General features: G+C 39.5%; 1 long non-coding RNA gene across 1 annotated transcript; it reads right to left on the minus strand.

Annotated features, from left to right (window-relative positions):
• Positions 1-1,271: 1,271 nt before the first annotated feature.
• On the minus strand, positions 1,272-13,523 carry LOC106048029 (uncharacterized). The gene is made up of 4 exons (XR_001214036.3): positions 12,318-13,523; positions 5,286-5,405; positions 4,622-4,696; positions 1,272-2,738 (listed from the first exon to the last, which is right to left on the minus strand). It is a non-coding gene; the product is annotated as an uncharacterized lncRNA (long non-coding RNA).
• Positions 13,524-13,947: the final 424 nt, after the last annotated feature.

The following is a 13,947-nucleotide window of genomic DNA, read 5'->3' on the forward strand; positions in this document are numbered from 1 at the left end:
CTCCTGGATGTTGTATCAAGTCCATAGAGACAGTAGCCAAGGCTGATCTAGTTGTACTGTCTTTATGAGAAAAATTTGTCCTTTTCATATTCCTGTAGAGAGTCTATCTCACCCATTCATGTCACAGCAATACTGCTGGTTCTCACCTATAGAGGACAGTTCCTGGTACAGTGTTGTATGCTTTAAACACACCTAGGAAGGGTGTTCCTTCCCAAATATATCAGCTGCTTTACTGTGCACATGCAAATTCCAACAGCAAAGATAGGAAAAAAGCGGATCGTCCAAATAGAGATGCAATATTACTCTATCAGGTGATTTGTATGTCTATAAATTAGACTGCAGATAAAATTTAGTAAATCTTATATCCCTGATAATAAGTAATATTGAAGTGAAAACTTCATCAGAACACCTCTCTCTTCCACCAACCTCTCCCAGTGACTGGTGTGTTCTTTTTGAATATTTAGCAAGATTGCTGCAACTTTAGAAAAATGTCTCTCTAATTCCTTAATCTCTATTCCCACTGGAAGATTTTTTATTCTAATATTTTAAACTAAGTTTTACCTAAAGCATAATCGTCTTTTCTGAAAGGTATTTACATCTATATATACTGAGACATACACATGCATACACTCACAGCTACTGATCAAGCCAAACTAATTTGTATCATCAGCTGTTGGAAGTATTTCACATGTGCATGACTCAAAGTACCTGTGAGATATTTTGTATGTTAAAAACTGCCAAATCTTCTATCCTGTTTTCAGTAATATGGCTTAATTCAATGTGAGCATAAGTATTTCCAACATTGTTTAACTCCCATAGCTGTTCCATTTTTAAAATTTTTTTTTCAGTTAAGCACCCCAAGGCATCAATACTTTTTACTTTCTCTTCTGTGAGAAATTAGGTGCTTTGTCAATACAATACAAGCAAAGAAACGGCTTAATATATACATATGGTATATATATAAAGGTAAACAACAACAGGTTGCTTTCTTCATGGCTTTTTGGTTATATATTAAATCAAACGAATTGCCAGAATTATTTACTTCCCAGAGCAAGCTGTGAATTCAGTTTAAAAAAATCTATAGTTTTATGCCTCAAATATTTTCACAGAGAGAATGTAAGCACATGATTTACTGGTAAATGTGGTTTCAGTCTATAAGCCTTTCAAGTTTTCAAAAGAGAATTAGTTTCTTAGAAAAACGAGTTATGGATTATTTAATTGTAGAAAGACTTGTTTGTTTTGTTAGGACTACACTATATTTACTATGATCTTTTGAATGTTATATACACTGGGAATAATGTTTTTTTTTTCAAAGTACAAATGATAACAGCAGATGTGACTTTTAATTAACACAGTGACATTGGGATGAAGTCCATGCCCAAGCAGAATTTAACGTTAAAAATGCAATTCATTTCTGCTATTTTAAAAACAAAACAGTCTAAATTAATATTATGTCAGTAGCTATGGGGAATATACAGCAATTCCTATACTAGACAACTAAATTTACCTTGAATATTAAAAAATATTTCAACTTTAAGGAGATTAAACCATGTATTTCAATTGATAAAGACCTATGTCTTCAGAATAAAGTCTGAAAAGAGATCCAAATGTCAGAAAATGTCAAAGAATGCTGACATGCAAAATTTTAAAAAGGCAATCACAATATGAGATAATAGTGTACAAGACTTTCACTTGTTTAGTTGAAAGGTGGTGACAGATCTGTGAATCTATTATGAATAAATTCAATATAGCCTTGAATCCACTACATTCTTGTGTTACCCACAGTGTTCTATATACACAGTCATACACAATGTAGGGGCACGTAAATCACATCAGTTTTCCATCCATATAATCTACCCAAAAACAGAAAAAAAAATTACAGATGAAATGGAGTAGTGTCTAAAGGCCTTTCAGAGCAGTACCTCCAAAGGAATCAAATTTGTCAAGGGTTTTCTTATACAACTCTCTGCTGACAACAGTGCAGCTTACAATCTTTTTTCCCCAGAACTTTTGCGGTATCATCCAGAATGGGTCCACTACCTAAGTATTGCTTAGTCACTGGGAGCAAATGTACTATTTAATATGCCAACATATTACAATGCCTAAATTACAGATGGCAGCATTGAAGAGACTGAGATATATGAATGACCTTTTCTCAACATTGTTGGATAAGATGTTTGTTCTGCTTAAGGACATTTTAATATTGCTCATTAATATCAATGTTATTGTGTTCAAAAGGTGAACGTGCCAGCATGCATCTGATGAGAGGAAAAAATCATATACCTCTCAGCATCAAGACAGCAAAAGAAAGATCCTCCAGTTGCGTCACTAATTTCCATTTATTTACAATAAATTGTCACTAAAATTTCAGTTTGGACCAAAGAAAGTCCTGTTGGAATCCAAGTGGTTTAATTATAACCATATTATATTAATGTTAATGGACTTCTGATTGCTTTTAAAAAAAGTAATTCCAAAGGTACAGAAACACAGCTTAAATGAAATCCAAAGTTTTGTAATGAATTTTAGCTTTCTCTGTTTTTCCCCTTGCTTGAATTACCTTTGTTGTTTTACTGTTTAGAACAAAGGGGGGATGGGAAAAACCAAACCAAACCAACAAAACCAAAACAAGGTGAAATGAGGGGCTGACGATCTATACAGTGGCGATATAAGTGTTATCACTTGTCAATAACTAGATCTGTCCACTGGAAATGTCACCTGGTCTCAGATACATGGAGATCCTGAAAAACATGAGAAATACCCATAGACAAATTAGTTTATTTAAAAATCTCATTCAACATTAATTCTCAGTGGTTGATATCACATAATGTAACTCTACTGAGGAGGGCCTCACCTTCAAATATATTTTTTTTTAAACAAAAGATAGACAATTACATAAATAAATGTATTGCTTGACCATTTCAGCTGAGAAGCTGAACTCTAAACACGTGGTCTGACCAGTGTTTTGCAGATCAGAAAAATAAGATGTCAAAGCAATACTCTAATACTGATAACATTATGCGTGTGGCCTGATACTAGAGATTAGTAATTTGAATGAGAAATGTATGCCTCTTTATGGACTAATTAACTCACTTGGTGACCTTCTTCCACTTTTCTGACTCAGCATATGTTTAGGGCATAGTTGAAACATTTCATAAAATAAACATCCAATAATCTTAACCCATAGCACAATAATTACTGGATATGACACAGGCTGATCTCTATCACATGATTTACCTCAATCATTTACAAACACCTTCACAATAATCTCTGTGAAATCTTTTTCTTTGACTTTTACCTTCTGACAAAGCTATTTCCTATGTGCATTGATGCTGATGAATTCCTATTTGAACAGCTAGGTCTTGAAAGGATCAGTTAAAATCTCACCTTGTGTTTTGATAAAATAAAAACAGTTTAGAAGATTTACCATTTATATTTATTCTAAGAAAGGTCAAAGACATCGATGCCTTTTGTTGGAAGTACTAACCTAGAGGATGCATAAAAGCTGTGATAGTAAAACATCTCTCTTTTTTTCAAATATGGAGATTTTCAAGTTTAAATGGTTCAGGAAAGATTTTCTGATCCTTTAAAATAACTGGTTATTGTAACGTATCTTTTTCTTTCTCTGTTCTTATTCCAAGTACAACTCCCTCTTGTATTTAATGTTTGGCATTTTTATTATTATTATATATATATATTTTACCATTTTTTCAATGACTACCTATAATTTCAGCTTGAGATTCAAACTTTTAATTTCTTTGATTCTGACCTATAAGTTTTATGAGAAAATTACAGAAAATAATTGCAAATAATATTTATTTTTTACTGCTGTGAACTCTGCCAAAGTATTAGAATATAATTGATTCTCTCACTACTTTCTTTACATGAAAATAACCTCTTATTGGATTCACTACCTATATATTTTTTTTTCCCTCAGCTTTGTCAAAGCAATCTTTTTAAAAGATAGGAAAGATATAATAAAAACAAAAGCTTCCCATTGCTTTTCAAATCTTCCTTATAAGAGGAAACCTTCCTGAGAAATCAGAACATATGAAAGAAAAGCAAATTAAAATGATTGTATTCCTATAGCTCTTTCAAAACTGGGTAGCACTGTGTGAAAATTTAGTATTACAGGAAATATAAAACTTTTTTTTTCTTCCTGTCTTTCTCCCTACTAAACTGCCCATCATGATTATCTCCCAGTTACTTTTGCCATTATGTTTGCCCAATGTTTTTTGCCATTAAAAGTTGCACTGGCTCTAGCTGGGATGGAGTTAGTTTTCTTCATAGCATCTCATATGCTGATGTATTTTGAATTTGTGGGTAGAAGTGTTGATAACACTCTGCTGGGAGCAGCCAGAAGGCAGCAACCCCACGGCAGATTCCATGACTGAAAAGGAAGGAACCCCCAACCACCAGTGAGGAACTCCCCTAGTGCAGGCCCCAGGTTGGCAAGGGCTTGCTGTGACACCCCTCACTATTGTTGAAAGGAGGTTGGTCCTGTTGATGTTTGGGCACAGAAGGTGAATACAGCACCAGAGGAAAGGGTAGATAGTAGAAAGGGCAAATAAAATGATTTCAACAATATTGCTGGTGAGGCTTAATTTGTATTGAGACTATTTACCTGCTCTAGGGAACCTACTTTGGCAGGGTGGTTGAACCCGATGATCTCTTGAGGTCACTTCCAACCCCTACAATTCTGTGATTAAATTGAAAATATTAATACGAGAGTCAAGTTATGGCAGGTACGCTCTGCTCCTACACATGGCTTAAGTCTTGCTCAGGCTTGTGAGCCACGGCAGGTCTCAATGTGATCACTCCTTGAACTGGACAGCTTGTTAATAATAGTGCCTCAGGCATACTATTCCCATTAAATCTGTCATGGGCAGTAATGAAGGAATTTGAGTTTGACTACAAATCAATCAGCCAGTTTAATAAATATGGCGTCTCATCTCGTTTCTCTTCGTAACCAAAGGAAGAGTTATCTTGACACCATTCCAATGTTATCTGCAGAGTGCAGTGAAGCCTTACGTCTTGCTTCAGTCCCTTTAACACCTTTTGTTCATATGGTATAGGCCTCGGATGATCAAGCCTCTCCCCGACCACAACTGGACCCTGTGGTATGATGAACTGACAAACACAGTTACTTTCTAAGGGGAGGAGGACTGCACAACCTTATTCTTAAACTAATTCGAAAAAGACCTGAATCCTTTAAAATTAATGACCAAAAGACAATGTCCATGCAATCCTATAAACAGTGATTCCAAACAAGAACTTTTTGAGCTCACCAGTGATTGCAGCAGGCTGCACCCTTGATCACCAAGTTGGTACTCCGCTCAGGGTGCCCCTGAGGAGAAATGCATCTCAGGGTTGAATCCTCAAGGAACAAGCTCATCTGCAGACAAACACTGATTAGAACACAGGGTGAGTAATTCATTCTAGGGGGTACTTCGGAAGCGTGCAACTGGATTTAGAAAACCGCCAGAACCCTGCAGTAACTCTCCAGTGAACCTTGCCATTCATGAATCTTTAACTTAGTTGCTGTTTCTATTGTAGCAAATTTCTTAAATCATTGTGTTAAACAACTAATACTTAAATACCGATTAAGTGCAGTTGAAATCATATAATCTTTGTTATCTGCTATAAAGGTGTATAATAATTGATTGTTACTTAATTGATGCTACATCAGAGTTGTGTAAATCTAATTCCATGACACAAGTTAACTCCACATATATGATGTGATCTCTTTTAGTCATAAAATGATCAAGTGTAACACAGCTATCACTACTCCACAAAATTCAGCTTCTAGGAACAGCAGCAGAAACGTGTTTGTTTCAGACATGGCAAAGTTGGCTGTCAGTGGTAACATTCCGGCAATGAAAATATCTTGAGGTAGCATTTCTGGGAATCAAATCACTGTGCATCTGTCCACAAATACTTTGCAGGATACTGTTAGCAATTGGAATTTTACCTCATAGCTTATTTGGAAGTAAAGCTACATTTCAAGATTGGATTTTTCTGGTAGTGAGGAAAAGGAATGCATTTCCAGAAAATATTGCTATATAGGTAGATACTTAAAATAAACAAAAAATAAAACTCCTGATGAGAGGAAAAAAATAAACACAAACACTTTACTTGAAAGTGCTTATGAATTTCTGCAATAGAAGGACATGAAAAATAAACAGCAATCTGATATGTAGCAATGATATTTTCCTTTTAGAAAGTATTTGTCATCTACTGATAGGTCACTCAGAAACTGAGGTTTAAATACATGTCTGAAGTGAGAAGTAAGTATTATTGGTTTAAATTCCTGATTTAGTATTTCAAAACTTACATTATTGTAACTTCCTATGTCTTGCACTGGCTCTTATTAAAACAAGTCATTGAGGCAAATGATATTATAGTGAGTGCTGAGTAAAGGCCAGGCCTTATCATGCAGTCATAGAAATGCCTGTCAGCACTACGGTTACTGATACAGTACTGCCTCATATGGCCAAAGCAACTGGAAACATGAAGTGCCTTAAGAAAAAAAAAGTGATTTAATACACTTGACCAGCCTTTAAGTTCTTTCTTTCTTGTCAATACAAATCCTTTCTTTTCTGGAACATATTAACAAAAAGATTATTAGAGAAGCTGCTTGCTTTTCTTGAAATACTGCATCCCTGGCTTTGTGCATTTATAACTGAAGTGTAGATATCCGCATTTTGTTAGAGCTTTTATGAGCTATTTTCCATAGGGGGGAAAAAAAAATGTACAGGTGCAGCCAGCACATGGAGGGGGGAAGGGGAGACAAAAAAAACTCTGCACTGGAGCCCAGTGTAGTAAAAACAGCGAATTCTGAAGTCATTCAGTAATCAGTTATGAAGAAGAAACTAAATTTTTTTCCCTAAACATTTTCCATGTATAGCAGCAACAGTCCGAACTCAGTGATGTGATGGGTGAACTAGCTAATTAGCAAGATCTAGTAAGAATAGTAAACAGACTGCACCATTCCCTAATGATTTCAGTAAGTCAAAGAGCTGGTTCACAGTGCTTCCTGCATAACTTCAAAAATACAGTGATTATCAAATATCCATAACTATTTCTGTGCAATAACTGAATTCACATCTACCTTTGAAAGTTAGCTATCTAACATTTTCCCTCCCTTGGAGAGGCGTCATTATTTTGGATAGTTCACTTTTCAGTTGGACACAGGAATTTAATTAGTAGTCTGCTTCCTTCTGATTACCCTGACTGGAGGAAAGATGTCTATGCTTGTAAACCTTAAACTTGAGGAAACAATTCGTAGTCTTCACACAAAAGTAATATCTGAGTAACTCGTAAACCGTAAAGCCTTTCACTTTGATGTTGCTCTTTCCTTTACAACATACTCTAAAAAGTTAACATGTATGACTATCACTTTCAGCAGCTTTTTTCCATTGGTTTATATTGTTTATACCACAAAACTAGCAAGAAATATTTTGAGAAATGTGATTAAATTTTTAGTGTTTACCTATAGTCTGACTTTCCAAAAGGTGTTTTTCCCCTAGCTTCATGTTTTAAAGAGGCAGGACTCTTTTATATGACCCTGTGAAAATAGCTTCTGTGCACATCTGCAGTTGATGTTTTTGTATTTAAACCTATATTTTTGAACAGAATCTGAAGCACAAAGAATCATTCGTAACAATTTTGTCAGTCCCTGGATTTCAATAATCATGAGCTATGGCACTAGGATAATGGGTTAGGACTTAGAAAGATGAAAACAGGAAAAAAAAAAAGGTTCTTCTGTTGTTTTTCTTTGTTTGCTTGTTTGTTTTTCTGATCTGCAGCAGAGCAGGGAATTGTGGCATACAGGAGGGAGCTCCTGAGCCAAGGAAGCCCCAAGGAACAACACTCAAAGCACCACTCAACTGGCCAAACTCAAGCAGAAAAATGAGACCTACAGAGGGTGGAAGCAAGGACAGGTAGCCTGGAAGGGATACTGAGACGTTTACTGAGCAGCCAGGGATCAGGTTAGGAAAGCCAAAGCCTTATTAGAATAAATTTGTCCAGAGATATCCAGGGCAACAAGAAAGGCTTCTGTGGGGATGACAGTGATAAAAGGAGGACTAGGGAAATTGTGGGCCCTCTCCAGAAGGAAACAGGAGACCTGGTTACAAGAGATACAGAGAAGGCTAAGGTACTCAATGATATTTTTCCCCTCAGTCTTGACCAGCAAGATGTCTAGCCACATACTCCAAGGCCCAGAAGGCAAAGGCAGGGACTGGGAGAATGAAGAACAGCCCAGTGTAGTAGGAGAGAAGGTTCAAGACCAGCTAAGGAAACTGAAGGTGCACGAATATGAGACATCATGAAATGAAGTCAAGGGTCCTGAGGGAATTAGAAAACGATGTTGCTAAGCTACTATCCATCATATTTGAGAAGTCATGGCAGCCTGGTGAAGTTCCCACTGACTGGAAGAGTGGAAACATATACCCAATTTTTACAAAGGGAACAAAGGAAGACCCAGTGAACTACAGGCCAGTCAGTCTCACCTCTGTGCCTGGCAAGATCAAGATGATGCAGCAGATCCTTCTGGAAAGAATGCTAAGGCACATGGAAAGTAAGGAGGTGAATGGTGAGAGCCAACATGGCTTCACAAAGGGCAAATCTGGTGGCCTTCTATGACAGGGTTTCAGCATTGGTGGACAGGCTAAGAGCAACTGACATAATCTCATGACTTGTGCAAAACATTTGCTACTGTTCCACATGACATATCACAGAATCATCTAGGTTGGAAGAGACCTCCAATATCACCTAGTCCAACCTCTGACCTAACACTAACAAGTCCTCCACTAAACCATATCACTAAGCTCAACATCTAAACGTCTCTTAAAGACCTCCAGGGATGGTGACTCAACCACTTCCCTGGGCAGCCTATTCCAATGCCTAACAACCCTTTCAGTAAAGAAGTTCTTCCTAATATCCAAACTAAACCTCCCCTGGCGCAACTTTAGCCTATTCCCCCTCGTCCTGTCACCAGGCACGTGGGAGAATAGACCAACCCCCACCTCGCTACAGCTTCCTTTAAGGTACCTGTAGAGAGCAATAAGGTCACCCCTGAGCCTCCTCTTCCCCAGGCTAAACAACCCCAGCTCCCTCAGCCGCTCCTCATAGGACTTGTTCTCCAGACTCCTCACCAGCCTCATTGCCCTTCTCTGGATTCGCTCGAGCACCTCCATGTCCTTCTTGTAGCGAGGGGCCCAAAACTGAATACAGTACTCAAGCTGCGGCCTCACCAGAGCCCCCAGAGTACAGGGGGGCAATCACTTGCCTAGACCTGCCAGCCACACTGTTTCTTATGCAAGCCAGGATGCTGTTGGCCTTCTTGGCCACCTGAGCACACTGCTGGCTCATATCCAGCTGCCTATCAACCAGTACTCCCAGGTCCTTCTCTGCCAGGCAGCTTTCCAACCACTCATCTCCCAGCTTGTAGCGCTGCTTGGGGTTGTTGTGCCCCAGGTGCAGGACCTGGCACTTGGCCTTGTTGAACTTCATACAGTTGGCCTCAGCCCATCAGTCCAGCCTATCCAGATCCTCCTGCAGAGTCTTCCTTCCCTCGAGCAGATCGAGGCACATACCTAACTTGGTGTTGTCTGCAGACTTACTGAAGGTGCACTCAATCCCCTCATCCAGATCATCGATAAAGATATTGAAGAGGACTGGCCCTAGTACTGAGCCCTGGGGACTCCACTAGTGACCGGCCTCCAACTGGATTTAACTCCATTCACCACAGCTCTTTGGGCCTGGCTACCCAGTCAGTTTCTAACCCAAGGAAGCATACGCCAGTCCAAGCCAAGAGCAGCCAGTTTCTTGAGGAAAATGCTGTGGGAAACGGTGTCAAAAGCCTTACTGAAGTCAAGGAAGACCACATCCACAGCCTTTCCCTCATCCACTAAGCGCGTCACTGTGTCATAGAGAGGCATGGATTTGACAGATGGACAACTTGTTGGGTAAGGAATTGGCTGGATGGTCACACTCAAAAGAGCTGTGGCTAACAGCCTGTTGTCCAAGTGGAGACCCTTGGACCCAAGTGGTCTTAGGGGTTGGTATTGGGACTGGCACTGTTTAACATCTTTGTCAGTGTCATGAACAATAGGATAGAGTGTACCCTCAACAAGTTTGAGGATGACACCAAACTGTGCAGTGCAGTCAACATTCTGCAAAGAAGGGGTACCATCCAGATAGACCTTGGCAGGCTTGAAAAGTGGTCTGGTGTGAACCTCATCAAGTTCAACAAGGACAAGTGCAAGGTCCTGCATCTGGGCCCAGGCAATCCCAAGCACAAATACAGGTTTGGCAGAGAATGGATTGAGGGCAGCCCTGAGGAGAAGGACCTGGGGGTGTTGGTTGATGAGAAGCTCAGCATGAGCCAGCAATGTGCGCTCACATTGCCTGAAAGCCAACCATATCCTGGGCTGCATCAAAAGAAGCATGGCCAGTAGATCAAGGGAGGTGATTCTCCCCCTCTACTCTGCTCTCATAAAACCCACCTAGAGTACTGCCTTCAGCTCTGGGGCCCACAGCACAAGAAGAACATGGATGCATTAGAAGGAGTCCAGAGGAGGGCCACAAAGACTAAAGGGCTGGCACACCTCTCCTTTGAAGACAGGCTGAGGTAGTTAGGGTTGAAGAGAAGGCTTTGGGGAGACCTGATAGCAGCCTTCCATTACCAAAAGGGGGCCTACAGGAAAGCTGGGGAGGGACTCTATCAGGGAATGTAATGATAGGACAAGGAGTAATGGTTTTAAACTAACAGAGGGTAGATTTAGATTATATATTACAAAGAAACTCTTTACTCTGTGGGTGGTGAGGCACTGGAACAGGTTGCCCAGAGAAGCTGTGGATGCCCCATCCCTGGAAGTGTTTAATGCCAGGTTGGACGGGGCTTTTAGCAATCTGTTCTATTGGGAGGTGTCCCTGCCCATGGCAGGGGGGTTGGAACAAGATGGTCTTTAAGATCCCTTCCAGCCAAAATCATTCTATGATTCTATAACATGCTGACACTGTTACAGAGCTGTGCTTACACTAAGTCAAGGATTTTTCTGCTTCTCATGCTGCCCTGCCAGCAAGGAGACTGGGAATGTACAAGAAGCTCAGAGGGAACAGAACCAGGACAGCTGACCCAGACTGACCAAAGGGATATTGCACACTGTATGACAACATGCTCTGCAATAACACAGAAGGGTGTTGGTCAGGAGGGGTGCTGCTGCTCAGGGACAGGCTGGGCATCTGTCTGCTAGTGGTGAGCAACTGCATTCTGCATCACTTGTTTGTATATTCTTTTATTATTATTATTCCCTTCTTTTCCTGTCCTAATAAATTGACAATTTCAACTAACAAGTTTTACCTGTTTTTCTGATTTTTCTCCCCCATTAGTGAATGGCTACCTGGTGCTTAGCTGCCTGCTGGGTTAAACCACAACACTTCTCCTTTTGTTATATGCACGAGCAAAGGAAGTTAAAAACAACAAACAGGGATTTTCTCCTATCCAAAAGTTAGGGAATAACCCTAACTGTAGATAAAAGACTGAAATTCATTTCTTTGAGTTAAAGAGTAGAGTTACAAGTTTAGGTTTCTTACCCTCTTCAATACCAGGTTGCATGAGTCCAGTAAAGTCATTTTTCTACTTTAAAATATGCTCGATCTGTAATTTTGCAAGAAAAAATGGATGGAGAAATACAGGGCATTAAAACCCTTTGAGAGTTACCAAGACTTGCTCATGCTGATTATACATTCAGAATCAGGAATTTATGCGTCTTCTGGCTTTTCTAGTGCATACAGAAGGAATCTGGGGAGCCTCCCCCTACCCAATAGATGTTTTTCGTGTTTCATGATACCTATAGACATTTCTAGCACAGTCTTTTGGGATCACTCATGTGACTTGTATAGGCTTAGGCATTTTAGTTTTCATTTTATTTTCAAGAATGTTTTTTTTCCTCAAATAACTTAACAGTTAAAATCCTGAGTGGTTTGCACTTTAGCATCTGTACTTGGCTGAAGTAAAAAGTGCACTGAATTTTGCTGTGTAAAATGAAAAGTTTATATCATGTACTAGGAATTATTCCTGAAGGGTAAAATGACCAAGTTTGTCTCTGATACAGCTCTATAATGTACTCCAAACATAACTCTCACACCTACTACAAAAGACTGAAATCACAGGTACTTCAGCCTTACAGTTTCTTAGAATGTCTCTTATTGACATAAGTGATAGGAGTTAATTCTGATATGAATAAAAAAAAATAAAATCAATATAAAATAGGAAGTTGAATAAATAATGTTTGTGAAAAGCCATTCCATACCTGGATATCCATCCTTTACACTGGATGTTCCTGAAGGGCTGGAGAGCCAATGGGTATAACATGAGTAGCAGGGCCTCACAAAGCAGGGCCCAGTCCCACAGCACACAAGCAAGACAAGCAGGGCAAACCCTGAGATTTTGTCCACATCCAACCAAGAGCCCAAGTCATAAGCCGTTATGACAGTGATGAGGCAGGTCTAACTTCAAGCCATGAAGTCACTCCATAGGTCACAGTGAATCTGCCAAACAAGCCCACAGAGCTTCAGACCCAGGGCTCCCATGAACAGACAGAGCTGAGCAACAAACACCTCCAACATAGCTCAAGAAAGGAACAAAGGCCCAAAGCTGAGCTTAAATACATCTTCTAGACCCATGGATGTGGGTGGAGGCCCCAGGTGAGGCTGGTCAGGGCCATTAAGGTTTACTAGTGCACTCAATGCCCTGACACATTCATTAGCTATCTTTCCAAAAAGATTTTCTATGTGTACTCCTGAGTGTAACATCTGATCACTTTAAATAGTCATCACTAGAGTTCTGGCCCAGATTTTCAGATTCATTTTTTTTTCCCCATCAAATAGCACTTACATTCTGAGTTTTTTAAACATTATTATTTAGTGATTGTCCTTTCCTTTTCCTGCACTTTTTTTTTCCTTGTTTAAGTTGGGAGTTTCTTGGTTTTGTTGTTTAGAATATATATAACTCATATCATTATTCATTCATTTTTTCCCGTTTCACTGTAAGTTGAAAACCTGACTCAATCAAGCCTGTTACATGATGGTGCTGTGGCACTGGCTAAAAGGCTTCAGGGATTAACCTCAGCAATGGCTAAAACAGCCCCAGGAATCAAGAATACTTTCAAACTGACCTATGGATGGGTGGAGCAGAGCCAAAGAGCAAAAAGGCTAAAGGGAGCCCTATTTTCCTGAGCAGTCAAAACCCCATACAATACACAGAATCAGAGAGACAACTGATGGTAACTTTCAGATTTCTTGCAATTGCTGTGAGACAGATGCTGCTGACAAACCAGGGAATTCATTATCTCCTTTCTGTTCCGGTATCCCATACCTCCTGCAAAGTCCATTACAGACTGGCAACAAGACCTAGTCACCCTGTGTAGACATTGGTGACTTCCTAGTCACCTAGTGTACACACTGGTGACTTTAAGGACACATGCCTGTATCTTCATGTGTCTGAAAAGTTCTACAAAGTAGAGGGTGAACCCAGATGTATAGAAGAAAACAGCTGAAGGTGTTTTAGAAGAGTTAACTCTGAACTGAGGTAGAAAACAGATCGCTGTGGCGTATTACCATCTTCAGCTGCTGAAACAAATTTACCAGAGCTCATCTACCAGCCTGATGGCTCTGAAGTCACATAGATATACTTTTGAAAATCTTACCTCTTTTGTTACTAATGACAGCTGATACAGGAATTTGGAGATTGTTCTATGCCTGCTGCATTTGACTGCTTCATCAGGCCTCTCAGGGGACGCACTTCGTGCTTTGGGAAATTCTTAAGAATCTGTTGCATTTGTAATACTTTGAAGATGAAAACCACTGTAGAATAATAAACTTTAGGTTGCAATTACCCTGATTATGCTTCACAAAATGTTCTTTAATGTCCTAGAAATAATC

The sequence above is a fragment of the Anser cygnoides genome, chromosome 1, assembly GCF_040182565.1.
Source record: "Anser cygnoides isolate HZ-2024a breed goose chromosome 1, Taihu_goose_T2T_genome, whole genome shotgun sequence".
In the NCBI taxonomy this organism is placed as follows: domain Eukaryota; kingdom Metazoa; phylum Chordata; class Aves; order Anseriformes; family Anatidae; genus Anser; species Anser cygnoides.